The following is a 14,545-nucleotide window of genomic DNA, read 5'->3' as shown; positions in this document are numbered from 1 at the left end:
CGCCTATGAAATAAAATCCAAATAGGTTTGCATAAGCATTAGATTTGATGATCACTGCACAATATAATTAAAAGATGATGTTACCTGAATATCAGATTTTCTGTATGCATGTTTATTTGGAGCCTTAATTGAAAATAAACAAAATCAGAAGTGCAAAAGCAAAAAAAAAAAAAAAAAAAAAAAGTAGAAAAGATGTGTGAAATGTAATGATAATGGTTGACTTCTAAACAGCCAAGGAAATTATAGTCATCTTATGTGTGGGACAGGAACAAACACCTCTTAATTGCACTTCATTATAACGTACCTTTCTCTTCTCAGTTGTATATATTAATTATAAAAATCATGTTTCAGAGACGAAAAGCTGTACAATAGAGTTTTTTTTCCTTTCCCTCCCTCCCTTAAGCTGTCTGCAGCAGGATGGAAGAACAATATCGACTGTCATCCACAGAAAGAGCTTAAGAGCTTTCAAAGACAAATCATAAAAAGAATGAAAGGCTATTATAAAAAAGGAGGAAAATGCTTTGATTTCACAGATTTGCTACTTATTAATGTTTAAGGTTCTCTCTTCTTTTTAAAAGTATCTTCTCATACTGTTTTGTATGTGTTATGTGCAGGTACATCACTTTCTGATGACTATATCACATGACATGTGGATTACGTAGCTCATTATTAACGGATGGAGGTTGAGGGGGGAAGATATGGGAAAAGATGCTCTAGCAGTCCTCCAAGACTTGTGTCAGTTCTTTGGATAAGTTGTAGAAAACTTGAAATGAATTTCATGATGCAAAGTGGCACTGTCTTCTGAGGCTGCTTTTTCCATTTCATTCTTGTTCTTCTTTGGACTCTTGGAAACAAAAGACGTGGTTGTCTGACCTGTGTTGTGTTTATCTGGGATCAAACATTTTTGTGGCTGCACATTTCTTTCTTGGTTTGGATTTTCATCCTATACAATTACCTTAAAATATACATTCTATCTTACAATACTGAGTAATCTAACTGGTTTTGTTGAATCTGGGGGGTGACCTTACTGCTGAAGATTGTGTGGCTGCATTGCAGTGTCACCATCTGCATGCACCTTGGTGTGGTTATCCATGGGCCATCCAGCAGTGAGCCATTATCTCATTATGTTGACTTTTAGTGTCTATTCTCTTGAAGTTTTTACTGTTTCTTACATTTTTGTCGTGGTTTCCTGAAGCAGGAGTGTGTGATGGAAGGTGTCTCGTGTGCTTCCTAAGGCCACGTGCTTCCTTTTGCCTGAGCCTTACGGCGTCTCCTGCAGCCTCCATGGACCCGACAGATGCTGTGTCTCTGTCAGAGTCAGACCAACCCATTTTATTGTTGCATGTGTGGCCTCTTAATAGCAGGTGAAGATCTACTATTGTATATATTGTGTGTAGAATGCATATATTCTTGGGGAAACAAAAAAAAATCAATGAACTATTTCATTAGTAACTATGATTGTTGATGATTCCTGACAGGGTACGTACAGAGTTAGAGGTGTTTGGATTATGCCATAGGATTTTCTGTATGTACTTTCTAAACTTCTAAACTCCGTCTCCTTCAGAGAGTAAAGAAAAGGAACAAACCTTCCTACCTAAAGAGCAAGTTTTTTACTTCGGTACATTCTGTCAGTTAAAGTCTCTGTGCTAGAGTGTTTAGATTTAAGCTGTTGTCTTTTTGGATAGAGCAGATAACTCCTCCCAAAGCTGCAAAAGCCTTTACTAGACCTTGTGTTTGTTCTAGTGGGAGGAAAATCCTCCATGTGCAGGAACTCTGGGCTTATTAAATTGAAGTGGATGTAAAAGATATATGGCAGAGATAGGTACTATCTATAGGTACTCTGTTCGGAATACAAACTATTAGTTTAACACTAGTTATACTAATGAGTTTGTTTTTTTTTTTCCTCCCCCTTCCCAAAATAAAAACCTCCCCAAACAATTATTGGTGAAAACTCTGATAACTATCAAAGGTATGACCCCTGCAGCTCGTCCTGAGGTCTAAGGACAGCAAATACATTATCCGTGAGGTCCCCTTCTGCATCACCTGGAGTTTCATAAAAGCAGCATATGTTCCTCTGAAGGTATTTTCTTCATTCTTCCTATTATCTTCTTTGGTCCGTGTTAATTGTCAGAGTAACTCAAAGACACAACACAACCAATAGAATTTCTCTGCACTCCTCTCTGGTTTAATGCCATTTGTGAAGTAGTTTAATCATTAACATGTATAAAGCTATTTCACTACATGAAGAATAATCACATGATACAATTTTTTCTGAGGAAATATTAACTTTAAGCTGGGATAACCGACTTCTCAGAAATCACATAAAAATACTGAAGTTAATATTAAATAAAAGACTTGTGCAAGCTTTTATTTTTACAGTATGTGCTGATGTGTCCTTGATTTAATCATGTTTTGTTTATGATTAATGAACAATTCACCTTGGATGCCAAACTTTGATTTATATCTCATTGAGAAGTTAAAGAAATAATTTTGCTTAGAAAAGAGAAGAAAGCTGCTTTGTGTGTTGCATGGTATTAAAATGCAGCACGATACACTCTCAGTGATAACACAGGGAAGCAAAGCTGACAGGACATGGGAAAGTTTCAGTTGTGCCACAAGTGTTACTAAACCTCAGACCGATTAGGAAACCTTCAGGTGTAAATTGTATCAATTCAAAGCATGAAAAATTCTGTGGGTTTTTTGGTTGGTTGGGTTGGGTCTTTTTGTTTTTTAATTCTCTGTGATAATTGATTCATAGATACAGATTTATGCAACCGAACTTAAAATGTAAGAATGTGAAATATTGATACTTATTTACTTTCCATATTTCTGTTTATTTCTAAGGCAAAAATAAATCCATTTGTAAAGAAAACCAGCTGGAAATATGACCAAGTTGCTTTTGTTAAAGAGGATGCACAGTTGTGCAAACTCAGAGTTTATATTTCACTAGGGGGTATAGCCATGTCTGTGACACTTCACCTACATAAAATATTATTAGGTAATAGATCTGAGGAAAGATATGAAGCAAACCACAATAGTAAGGAAAGTATCTGTGTATCATTCCAGAGCACAAAATTATTTGGTTATATAATATATATGTATCAATATTAACATGATTATTTTTTCTGATAGCGGAGTAAGGATTACTTTGAAAATACCAGTGTTGGGGTGGGAATGGGTGAATTTACAGGAAGCATTATTGGTAAATAATCCTTTATATAATTGGTATGTTTTCATGTGCCAAGGACCTGAGATCCACAGTGCTCTTGCATTTTAATTTTTAGAGGAAAAACACAGTTTGAAAGTTGCCTGGGGTGGATAGATAACAGTTAATTTGATATCCTGAGCATTCCTTGGGTGATATCTGACAAAAATAGTTTTCTTACAATGATCGATGAGTGACCATTCTAGTGTTATCAATGGATGATGGAAAATTATTTATGTCCTTGAAGAGGGGTAGAACAAAATTATTGTCCAAGAATGAATGCTGAATTTGTGGCAAAATTCAACTTTTTATATAGAAACACAAATATTTGTCTTTAACCCTTGACAGAAGAGTGTGGGGGCAGGTTTTAGGTGCTGTTCTGGACCGTGCTCCATTTAACTTTCTCAGAATAATTCCTTGGTGGTAATAACACATGAGCTACAATGAACAGTTAAAAGACACAGTGCAAATCAGACTGTGTCAGGTGAGTTTATATGATAGTTCCAAATTTGTCTCTCCAGAGATGTGTGTTGCTGTTTAGCTGGTGGAAGAAATTCTTTTTGCTTTTGTTTTCTTTGTTTACTCATACTTAAGTTAACAATCGGTAATTTCAGATAAAGTCTTACAAGCAGAGGATGATAGAGTTCAAGTTGCTTCTGACGGTATTAGCACAGCGCAGTAACATAAGAATGTCAGAATTTTATAGTTGATTTGCTTTCCTGTGAAATTTGCTTTATGATTTAATGTATAACTTGGCACTATACTCTCCAACTTGAGGGAGTATAATTGAGAACTTCTGAAAAAAACTCCATTTTCTGGTTCAGTGAGTCCATTGCTGTTCATTTAAACTCCACATGCGTTACTTGGCTTTTACATTTCATAACTCTTTGTGGCACGTATGATTCAGGCTGATTCACCTTAACATTGACATCACAGCGTTTGATGACTTATGGATGGTGTGTGTCACCACTTAAAAATAGTATAGCTCTGAGAATTTAGAGTGAACTTTGTCCTCTGGTTTGCTTAATATCGTGGGTTTATGTTTTTCTTATTTGTTTAGAGCTATTTGTACTTTGGATTATTAATCTATAACTAAATGTTGTCCTCTGTGTTCGTCCTGCTGACGATAGCTGGAACCAGACCAAAGCTATTATCTTTTCCTTAAAATTGTGCAAAGCGTTTATGTCAGTGTTTAATGGGAGTTTCTTCTTCACTTACGATCATTTTGGAAACATGTCAGAAGGGGACAATATGAGCATGGAGCATTAGTTGGTAGTTCTGTGTTTTTGCAAATAGAAACCTTGGATAATCCTGCCTAAACTCATCCTTAAATAGGATGCTTTCTGTCTCAGTAGCAATGCATCAAGCAGAGAATATCTGCTGTCGCTTGAACAATTACAGTTTGAAATGAACTATGGCCAGTCACCATCTGAACTCTTCGTGTAAATATCCACAAAAATTGCTAAGGAAATATCCTACATTACAGGGAACTGGTGAGGAAATTATCCCCAAGGTCATCACCAGGCGGTCTCCACCTTTGCCTCCTTCAGGATCCCTCACTTCAGCAGGATGATGCAGACTGGAGTGTGTTGCCTTTCAGCTGACTTTTCCATGGGGAATGTCCTTTCTTCCAGTGAAAGCCTCCAAGCCTTACTCAGAGTCACTGCTAGAGTCTACGTTGTGCATAACTAGGATCAGAGTTTTGGCCCACTCAAGTTGTATAAAAGATTTCAAGCTTAAAAATTATTTGAAAGTTTGTACCATAGTAACCCAAAAAGAAATGAACGAAGTGTGATGCCATAAGGAAGCTTTTGTTTGGGTAAAAAATCTGGATTTAGATCACAGAATCATAGAATGGTTTAGGTTGGAAGGGACCTTAGAGCTCATCCAGTTCCACCCCTGCCATGGGCAGGGTCACCTCACAGCAGCCCAGATTGCTCAGAGCCCTGTCCAACGTGCCCTTGTCCACCCCAGGGATGGGGCATCCACAGCTGCTCTGGGCAGCCTGGGCCAGAACTCACCACCCTCATGGGGAGGAATTTCTTCATTACGTTGTCTGCTGTTCTGCAAGGCTGAACAAATGAAAGTAAAAAAACTTCTCATCACAGGTAGACCAAGTTCCTCACCAGGCTCATGACATGAGGGTTGCACAGCTGCTGTGCCTCTGCTGCCACTGCAACCTGTGCCATGGCTACAGCAGCCTGCAATGAGTTATAAGATGGATATTTATGTAGGGGTAGAGACCTACATGATAAAAAATAGACGATTCTTAATGAGCATGTAACAGTTTGGCATTAGTCAGGTAATGCGTTTTCCTTTTCTTTTTTGCTACGGCACTGTGTGACAGATGGTATAAAACACAGCACCTCAGCTTCCTAAAAAATTAAGCCAGTTATGAACATCTGGAAGCACAGAATGCTGAAAAACAGGAGCCTTGTGCATGGTTTTAAAACAAATATAGGGAGGGGAGAAACCTCTCGTGAGCCTGCTTCATTTGGCTGTGAGCATCCCACATTCATGGTAAATCTTTTAACTCAAGCAAAATTTCAGCTGCCATCAGAGTTTCTTCTGAGTAGCCTGTATTACAGAATCTTTAAATGTACTCCATTGATTTGGGGGAAAACTGATGCTGCAGTTCAGCTACCCATCTTGCAAATTAATATAAGTGAACGTTAATCTATGCTGGAGGAAACACTGGAGGTTCTTTATGAGTGCAGATTCTGCATGCTCTTTTTCCTGACTGCCATCACTGTCAAAGAGTGTGCCAACTACGAACCAAAACTTTCTACTGGTGTATTTATCTTTAAGTGTGCAAGTAATAAATATTAAAAACACACTCCTATTCACCTCCTATCAGAAATTTGAGTGAAATTGAAGCAAATTTACTTGCTCACATTAAAGGTAAGTTGGAGATATTCATCATAGATTCTAAGTTACTAAGAGAATATTTTGAAGTGTAAACGCAGAACAATCAAAATCTTCCTGATCATAAATGACATCTTTAAAAAGTGGATCCCTGCTAAGTGGCACGTATAGCACCACAGATGTACAAAAGAATGAGACACAAAAATGCTGAAGTTTCTCTTCATCTCATTCTTCATAAGCCGTCCCTCTTTCATATTTGCAGGGTGGGGGGAGACTGTGTGAAAAGAGACAAAATTTTAGTTCATATTTTTATTGTAAACCTTTCCATGCGAGTCTGCAAATTGCAGCAGCCAGCAGAGACGTAAACAGAATCAACCTCATGAATAATAGGGATTTCAGATAAACTTATGACAGATTTGTCAATTAATTACATGCATAAATAAGTTGGGCACAAACTTAGGGTGGCTATGTTATATTTATATTCTATGCTGAGCCTGGACCAAGTAAAATTCTAGTAACCACCTGATGTGTTTTTAAAGCAAATGTGGCATCATTCCACTCGAAGTGCACCAGATTTGAGCTGCGTAAATATAATTCAGAATATAGCTTGTTATGTAACAATGCAATGAGCAGTATGAAGCTGAATCAGTATGCCTCAAAAATATTACAAAATATCTTAGTTTGCGAACAGAAGTAGGTGCCATAAATTGCACTGAAAATGGGACTGCATGAACCTTTTTAGATAACTTCTTTTCCCTGAAACAGTTAATGCAACAAGCTAATAAAAATGGAAGCTGGTACCGCTTCATAGACAAGGCCTTGATAACGTGTTTAGTGGCCTTTAGTTTTGCTGTTGTTTCTGTGTGAGAATCACTACTGCAGGCAGCAATTATGTGGCCTTGTTTTCTGGCTGAAATTCCCACACATCTGGGATAAACAGATATTCTATTCGAACTTCCTCTGTTAACTCCACCAGTTTCCATGGAATGACTCTCTCTATGCTTGTTAAGTAAATGATTGTTATACGACTATGGAGACATGGTCGATCAAATTAACCCCTTTTGTCCAGCCTCCAAAATGGTTCCCTTCATTTGCCTAAATTCAGCTGCTTTGGGGAATTTCTTCAAGCTTGAAGGACTCTCTGGATTCATCACATTAGCAAACTGTAACCTGAGAAGAGGGGCTTTGGAGCAGCAGGACTTCTTTGGCCCCCAATTGTTTTGCTAATCAAGATTATTGCCACTATTGAGATGTGGAAAGATAGCCTAGCTGACAAAATTTGTCAGCTTCCCATGAAATAGTTCTGTCAGTTTAGTCAGGGTGCCGGCTAATATTAACATATAAATGAAGTCTCTCCCCCTCACTCCTTAATAGATGCAGAGAAAATATAAACACACACACAAAAAACCCCTCTGTGCTTAAATCAAACAAGCTTCTTTTCTCAGCTCTTTTCCATGTCCCTGGAAATCCTGTGAGGAGGGGAGCTCAAGGGAAGGGGGGAGGGCAGCAGAATTTGCACAAAACTACTTTTAAGCCATAAAGCAGCAAAGCTCCCGTCCCCTGCTGATAGCAACAGGAGATTGATTACGCCTGCAAAAGTACAAATGGTCGCCTGAATGCGAGTGGCAGACCTCCAAAGCAGCGCACTCTATGCGCTGGTTTTACATTTTATAGCGCAGGGCTTGGATACAAAGTGGAAAAGTGGGCCAGGGGGTATGAAAGAGTTATCTCTGCCCAGGGGTCAGAGCCGCCCCTGGGAGCTGGGGGTCTGACCCACAGGGATGGGGGATCCTTCCCTGCCCTCCTCCCCAGGCTGGATCGGCCAGCACCTGTGGTTTTGCCTTTCACTCTGTTTTCTCATCATCAGAATACATATTGTATTTTCCAGCTGACCTACAAGGTGATATAATCTGATGCTCTTTCACCCACTTACACAAATTTTGCATTATTTTTGTCAAAGGCAAACGCTTTGCGTCGTTCCGGCGGCGACTCTTTCAAAGCCCAGCTGCACCAAATCATAAAAATGTAGTTCAAACTTACGCTCATTTTAATTGTAAATGGAGCTACTGGAAGTTCTCTTAATCTTTTAGCCTGATTTGAATATAAATAAATTAATATCTCGTGATATTTGTAATCTGCAAGTCAGCAATATTGGCCTTTTGGTACTAAATTAGCTCTTGAATGGCAACTGTGCAGCAGCTTGTTATAGTTAGTGTACGCATCAGAGATGACTCTTCTAACAAGTTCAATAGGCTTTGCAAAGCATAGCTTTAAATAGAAGAAATCCTTCAATCATGATTTGTTCGTGCTTTATGAGAAACAATCAGATTATTCCTTTGTGCTGAACTGTGACAATGCTCTAAAGCATGAATGAAAACTAGAATATATGTTCCCCCAGTGGATTACATCAGCCTTCTTGTTCATTAGGCTAACATGAAAAATAGATTTAATGTGTAAAATATCTGTCACTGAAGAGAATATTAAGAAAATTACTTGGAAGCAGTTTGTGGGAACTTCAGAGATAATGAGTTAATGACAAAGCACAGTATTTGCTAAGTAGTTCAAAGCAGATCGTTCCTCAAGAGTTCTACGCAAGTAGCTAAGCTCCCTGCTTCATGACTTTCTGAAGCTGTCAGAGCTCAACTTCGCCAAAAATCTTGTGTAAAATACTACATTAGTTGCCCAGAATGTGGAGCTAAAGAAGCATAATCCAAACAGTGCCATCGGTACCTGCCATCCCAAGCTTAATGGTACAACACACGCGATGTTAGTGCTCATACTGATCTGTACTTCACTTTCCAACATTCTGAGAAACTTCAGGTGTGTTAGACTTAATTTCTCAACTGAAAAAAATAACCAGGAGCCATAATATAAAGTATTGTTGGCAATAGCAGAGTTAATAATACATGTAGTAATATAAATTCTCTCATGGTTAAAGTCACAGTCTGCTTAAAAGTTCAGATCTCTGAATCTTTGATTTTCCTGGATTTCCCTTCTAGCTCCAGCAAGTTTCGCTGTGTTGGACCCTCTCCCTCCTGTGCCCACGCTCTCTCCTGAGGGCTGGGCGGTGGGGAAGGGCTGATACCACACTTACTGCTCAAAATGCAGCGTGTTGGTGTGTATGTACCCATGACCGAGTCCTCTTTGCCCCGGGGCGGGTACGATCTGGAATAGCTTTTGATTATGCATTACGGTATCAGTTCATCAAAACATATCTATTCTTAATTTTATGTTCATTCAGCTGTAGATGTTCTCACAGTCTGGCTGTTGTTATAAGTATCAAATAAGTTTCAAATCCAAGACCTCTTAAATATTTAGTTAAAGGCGTAATATTGACAGTAAGAGGTCAGTCTTCTACTAAACAGCTATACTTCAGGTCAGCATCCTCCAGAACTTAGAGAAACTCTCCAGGAGTCAGTGAGATAAACTTGACCACATGTATTAAAACCTCAGTTTACTCAGCGTGACCTTTTCCTCACGTTTCTTTCTGGTCCCACTCCCTCATTTTGCAGCTTCAAGACTTGTCGGGTACTTATTTCCACCGAGAAACAGAAGTTATGCCCGGAGGGAAGGTGTGGAACATCCCTCCAGCTCCCAGCGTGGCCTGGGAGAAGCTGCCTCACACCCCAGTGCACGCAAACAAAACTCCTGCTCAAAGGCAGAAAAACCAGTCAGCAATGTGCATGGCTACATGGTGGATGGCGTTTAGTCTTCCTCTTTTAACTTCTTTGAAATATTTTGAGATTTTTCTGCGTTCTAGACGTTTTGCAAAATTGCAGGGATTTCTTTCTATAAACATGTTGTTTCTTCTCCTTTTGTTCAACATGAAAAACCACTGCTAGTATTTTGCTGTTCATCGTTAGTAAAGATAAACCTCCATAAGTTTGGTTTGGACAAGCATCCTGCAAGTTTGGCTATGGAGCTCTTAGATCTACTTCAAACTATACTGCACTCTGTGAATACCAGCAGCCCTTCTTTCCTAGCTGTCCTTTTACAAAACAGTGGACAGATAGTGAATGCTGCCTATTTTGGTGTTTTTCTCTCATGTTGTAGGCACATGGGTGCATTTATTGTGCAGGGTAGCTGTAGAGTTTCATCCATGCTACTGAAGGATTTTTTTAGTGTAACTTCAAGGGTGTAGTAAAGACCTTTGTAGGGAAACTGGTTTTGACCTCTTAATTTTAAGCTATGCTTTTCAGTTTACCAGGCTGAGAGACAAAAATGGCTCTTCAGTAGTGGCAGAGACATAAGTAACTCCACTGAAAATTGGCATATAACACTGATTAAAAGATTATGAGCTCCTGTCTCAAGATCACCAGTAATATATTGTAACTCCTCACTTCTAAGATCTGTTTCTCACAGACTGATCCCTGTTTCTGACAGATTTCCATCATTTTCAGCTGAAATGCCCGTCAGTGCAGGGATGCTGTCCGTGGCAGCTGTTATCATCTGGGCTGGGTGATGCAAATTTATCATCTCCACCAGGCAGTTCCTAATGAGCCTGACTGACACCATAAAACCCGATACTGCCACCAACAATAATTCTCATTCGATTTGGAAGTCGCAGAAGAGAGATTAAGGACTTAACGTCTAAATTTTAAATGAAATGTTCTCTCACCATTATGGGTGGTCTCCTTCCCAAACATTTGTAGGACAGTATAGTAACTCTACCCAACGCTGCGTCCTGAACTATGCATTAAAAGAAAAAAAAAAAGCCTTTAGTGCTGTCAACCTTTTAGTGTTCTGTGTTGAATATGCACATAGCGTATACAGTAATCAAAATAAGTTGGAACTTCCTTTCTTATTTTCAGTCTTGCCCTGAATTTTATTAGACTGACTAACTCTAAATAATAAGCATAACTATTTTATTTAACCAAGGGAAACGAGTGGGAACAAGTTTGGCCTCACAATGGCTCTCTGCTGGAACCCCGAGCAGCAAATGCAAGCAATGCAGTAAGGAAGATCAAACTTGTTACACTGCTGATATTCTAAGAGTTTGAACTCAGACTCCCTGCTGGCCCCAATTTTACAATGATAATCATTTCCTAAAATGTCTTCATTTTGTAAATGAAGTTGTACCTCCCTCTGAAGCGGGGGTTTGCAAAGATTAAATCATTTACATTTCAAAGTGTTCATTTTTTTGCCAGTGTGAGAAATACTCCAGCAGGAAAATGAGTGCTCCTTTTAATTTTTGAAAGCGCGGGGAGCATTCATCGTGCAAATAATCGCAGCCTATTACAGCAGCCTGGCTTGCCTGGTCCCACTTCAAAAGGATGAGCCTATCTTTTCCCCGCCCAGCCCTGAATGACCACTTCAATGAGTGATGGCTTATTAATACTATGACTCAGCCACTTCTCGATAAGGAGAACAATCAGGGGTCAAAGCTTGAGCATCCCTTACAGGAATTAATGAGAACATGTTGCTGGTAATTTGGTCTTTTGGAGATTACATTTAAATTAAAAGGTTCTTGTGTCAGGCTTAATGGTGTGACCAATGTCGCCGCTATTTGAAATCCAGAGACCGCGGTTTTGTCCTTTCCACCTGTATAATTTCATTGACTTTGTTAAGGCTGCCTTGGGAGTTGAACACCATTACAAAAAAAAATCAGAAAAGCTGGCAAAATAAAACTTTAAGGAAGCTCTCCAAAAATAACCCTAAAAATTACATATGCTTAAGGTCTCTTAAATTAAACACTTGGGTGTAGTGTTGTTTACAGGCTCAGGATGTATTATTACAAAAACAATGAAATGCATGTATTTGGGATACGTTACATTAACATATCTGCATAAAAGCTGGAACTGATTTATTTTCAACCAATGCTTACTCTGAAGTTGTCCGCTATTCCCTTTTGAAGAGCAATTTAAGCAGGAAGGGGTGACATTGTTTGTGCAGGTGTGGGGACCTTTTCTTTGATTCCTTCCATTAAGGACTTAGCTCCTGGGCTTCTTCTTTTATTTTGAAACTTTATTTTTACATTTTATTATTGATATCAAAATTGTCCATGACACTTTGAAACAAAGGCATAAAATGCTATGGTGAGATCAAGATTATTTAAAGGAGTTAATATTACTTAAGTTGTGTATATTATTACCTACAGTAGAGAAATCCAGCTTTTCTATTACCTTTTTCTCATAGTTATGAAAATGCTGTGTGCAATATCTTTTCTGATCTGAAGCCAATGCAATGATGATCTAGATAGTATTAAAATATAAAAGTGTTCATTGTGCTAGCTAGTGTAAACTTTTCTTACACAAATGTGCATTGCACGTTCATGGCCCTTTGGAAAGCTGTGAATCAACTGCTTACAGACACATCAGATATAATTCCAAGGGAAGGTACAGGTACTTCAATTCAGCTGTTTTCTCATTGGGCAGTGGTGATAAAATGCAGAAAAAAATCAAGGTTACTATCAAACTAGGTAAATGATAAGCCTACCATTTTTAATGGTCTGGGTATGCTATGTCTGATGTATCTAGAAGTCATATAATAATTTTCCTTTGTTTTCTTTATCTCCTCTGTCAAGATGATCTTGCTAAATTTGTTGGAGAACTCCTGTAAATCTTAAAATATCTAAAACCAATACAGTGCTATAAGGAAACCAAATATGGTTGAGCTGAGATTGGTTGAAAAACTTATAAAAAATTAATGGAAGGATGTTCTTATACAATACCAAGCCAGAGATAAGATTCTCTGTTCCAGCCAAGAAAGATTTAGATTTGCACTGGAAAACAGAAAAGCAGGTTTCAAATGCAAGTGTACAAAATGTCGAATAATGCCCCAGTGAACCCTCCTTATTAGGTATTAGTTTAACATTTGTGTGATTCTTGGGCAAACTGATAAAATGTTATTTTGAGCAGTAGCATGATCAAGTTAGGAATTCAGAAGGTGGAGGGAGGCTAAGGTTGTATGGCAGCATCACGATGGCAAGGGAAACTGAGTTGTTTAACTCTTTCCCTTGTCTGTAAAGATGCATAAAAATGTATTGGAAAATGCAAACTGCAAATGACCTCTTCTACAGCTTGTTCCTCCATTTGTCATTAAAACAGAGTTTCTGAGTAGCTGAAATTGTTTCTTTTCCTCTGTTCACCAGGCTGACAAGATCTCTTGATGTCATGATCAATCTTTGCTGACATCTGTGGGATGTTCCAAATATACTAGTTGAGTGCTTACACAAACTATATAACTCACTTTTCATAGGAGCTCTAAGCCTTGGAGGGTCTTAAAGAACTAGAAGCCATCCAAATCCTTGATTATGACCCTTGCTTGAGCCCCAGTGATAGTTTTTGTCTTTTATTTTTGTTAACCATTGATTACTCTGTGCCTACTCATGACTTATAGGCTTGTACATGCTGCTCTGGTGAGAAGCAACAAAATCTTGGGCCATTCTGAAACATAAAATGTGGCTGCTCCATAATCAGGAGGACATTTTAAGACTTGGAGTCTTGAATAGCCTCTCTTTGCTATGCAGTAGATTTTACATGGAAGGTGATCCAGACCAATGAGATGTACAAAGAGGGAACAGCTGGGGACCTGGGTTGAGTTTACACCCAACAGGGGACTTGGTAGTGGTTTGTCCTGTGTTGAGGTGTAATCCAGGCAACATCACCATATACAATTAAAATGGCTTCTGCTACTGGGTGTGTTTCTTGCAAAGTGGTGCTCCAAGCTAGTAGTACTGTTCATTTTTCTGTTTAATGTTTTGGTCTGATTTCAATGCTTAATTTTCTTGGGGATTATTTTTGTCTTTTAATCAATACTAATTTCTCAGTATCAGCACTCCTTTAAATAATTCTGGTAGTATATACATGACATAAAAGAGATATCGTTTATTAGTAGCAATGCCTATGAGTAGCCATTTCTCTTTAATGTAAATTCCAATATGTTTAATGATCAGAAATTTCTAATGTATAGGTTTACCGTTTAATAAAAGTATTAGCAGTACAGACTTAAATCTCACGGATAAATTATATCCTTCTTGAACTGTCATCACAGTAGCCTATCATTGGCTTTGTGCCATTGTAGCTTTAGTTAGGCATTTATTTGTAATTAAAGAAAAATACTATTTAATTCTGGGGTATCTGAATGTAATAGACCTAATGGTACTAGAAAATCAATCTTAGCTGTTTATCTGTGACTATTGTAAGATTTTGTGCTATTTTCCACAGTTTGAATATTCTGTAAGAAGGCTACAGTGGTCCCAAAGATCACTTATCTTAGATGATCGTGACAGATACATGGCAGGCAGAGTCTCACAATTATTCATGCTGAGTAGTAGTTCTCCAGTAGAGTATTTCTACTAAATTCAGTGGAACATTCCAGGAAGTCAGGGGCTGTGCAGCACAATATAACAGATTATTTGCCTTAGCTACCTTTTCTCATGACAAATCTGGTTTGTAGAGCAATATTGAGAATCATTTGAAAAAAATCTATTTTGACAGAAAATAACCTCTCATTAAAAACCAAAATGTTTATGTA

The 14,545-nt window shown here is 38.3% G+C and overlaps 1 long non-coding RNA gene across 1 annotated transcript in view; it reads left to right on the top strand.

Annotated features, from left to right (window-relative positions):
• The window catches only part of LOC110360434 (uncharacterized), a 522,839-nt gene that overhangs the window by 394,760 nt on the left and 113,534 nt on the right, over positions 1-14,545 (top strand). The gene's annotated exons all lie outside the window — the stretch shown is intronic.

This window comes from Columba livia, chromosome 13 (genome assembly GCF_036013475.1).
Source record: "Columba livia isolate bColLiv1 breed racing homer chromosome 13, bColLiv1.pat.W.v2, whole genome shotgun sequence".
Lineage (NCBI taxonomy): Eukaryota > Metazoa > Chordata > Aves > Columbiformes > Columbidae > Columba > Columba livia.
This window is presented reverse-complemented; position numbering and strand designations above follow the sequence as displayed.